This window comes from Chrysochloris asiatica, unplaced genomic scaffold (genome assembly GCF_000296735.1).
Source record: "Chrysochloris asiatica unplaced genomic scaffold, ChrAsi1.0 scaffold00229, whole genome shotgun sequence".
Lineage (NCBI taxonomy): Eukaryota > Metazoa > Chordata > Mammalia > Afrosoricida > Chrysochloridae > Chrysochloris > Chrysochloris asiatica.
The window spans coordinates 3,360,682-3,362,709 of NW_006408747.1; positions in this window are offsets into that span (position 1 = coordinate 3,360,682).

Here is a 2,028-nt window from a genome sequence, read left to right on the forward strand (position 1 = left end):
ATCTCCACTGAGTGGTTTCCAATCTGTATGGACAGGGCTGCTGAAAGAACATGGGGATAAGACTTTTGTGGTACAATATTGAATAATTGCTATCAGGACTGACTGTGAGGGTTGGAAATGTAACTGTAGATGTTTTGTAACAAAAGGAGGGGAGTAGTTGATTTTTCGGTCCAGGAGTGGAGGTCCCTGGTACCATCAAGGCAGAGGAGCGGAGTGCAGGACTGTACCCAGAGAAGCAGTGACACCAGAGATGGAGGCAGAGACGATGATGTTGAGAAATGGATCGGCTAGGGAGTCTGGACTCAGGAAGGGAGAAGGTCTGTGTGCTGACAGCTGGGGGAGTGGAGTGGGGAGGAGGCTTGCAGGGTGTACCCTTTGGTTGTTTGATGATACATGGAGGGGATTGTAATCATTGTAATGAAATGATATACAATAGGATGAATGTAAAGCTAATTGTTCTTCCATGTAAACTATCACATAATTCACAATAAAAACTTAAAAAAAAAATGTAGTTATTATCTCCACAATGAATTGAAGAATACAGAGATCTCTAAGATCTCCAAGGTATATTGGGTCTTCAGATGCTGAAAGGAGACGAGGACATTTCCTCAGATACTGCAAAGAGAAAGTCCTACTCAAGAGCCAGCACTCTGAATATGGATTTCTAGCCTACTGAATTGTGACTCTTAACATCATCCACTTGTGTTATAGGTACACTGGATAATTAAGAGAGTGACACTGCATAGTGTTTCTAAGAATTGGCTGGTGGGATTGAACTTCTGACATTGCAGTTAGCAGCCCAGGCTTATCCTACAGTGCCACACCAGGATTCTCCAAGATAATACTTTAAAGAACATAATGCTTCTTTTAGACATTCTTTTCTAATTGGACTAAAGTAATATTTGATTAAAAAATGATGTCAGGGGATAGTTTTGATTAAAACTTTAAAGATTTCCTCAGAGTAATAATTTCGAGGGATCATTCATCATTTGTATCAATGACTCCAAAAAGTCTGGATTCTATGAACTTTTAAAATTGTGTTATACATTTTGATCAGGATTCGTCTATAGAATTCTTTATCTAAATTTTCAATATTTGTAACCAGTCACTGTTCAGTTCTGTTCTCATGGTAAAGATCATGGTTGTTCATGCAGGCAACTAGAATCATATTCCATTTCTTCCAACTTCCTCTGGTGCTCCCAATTGTTGTGCCTTGGGTGGTTGTTTATACGTGTTTAAGGTTCTATGCACCACCTAACAAACTTGAAGACAGAACAGAAGCACCAGAATCAGTAGTAGGCCAAATGTACAGTCCAGTTTCTTTTTATCATTACAATGTTTTAAATCCTCTATTGTATTAATTCCTATGCTCTATATCAAGAGTCAGCAAACTACAACCCAAGTATCAAATCTGAAATTCCTCTGGTTTTGAAAATAGAGTTCTGTTGAAACATATCTCATTCAGTCTTCTGCAAATTGTATATCACTACTTTTGCAATACTACTGCAGAATTGATTATTTGTGGAAAGGACATTATGGCAAGCAAAGCCTAAAATAAATAAATACTAAAGTTTTACTATCTAGCCCTCTAAAGAAAAGTTTGCCACCTTCTCTTCTCACCTTGTTATCAATCATCAATTTACTATGGTTTATTTTTTCTATTGCAGTGATTGGCAAATTGTAGCTCATGAATAAAATCCAGCTTCTGGCCAGTTTTTGTGAGCTTACAATCATGGTTATTTTGTTTGCTCCAATTTTTTTTTTTTTAAGTTTTTATTGAGAAGTATGTGTTAGTTTACTGGGTGAACACTATCTTTACATTCATTCTATCGTATTTTGTTTCATTTGCAATGATCACAATCCCCTGCAGGCATCAACAACCAAAGGGTATATCCCACACACCTGCCCTCTGGCCATCAGCACACAGCCCATCTCCCTCCCTGAGTCCATAGTCCCCAGCTGCTCCTTCTGTTCACATCATCATCTCTGCCTCCATCCCTAGTGTCACTGCCTCCCCAGACAGGATCT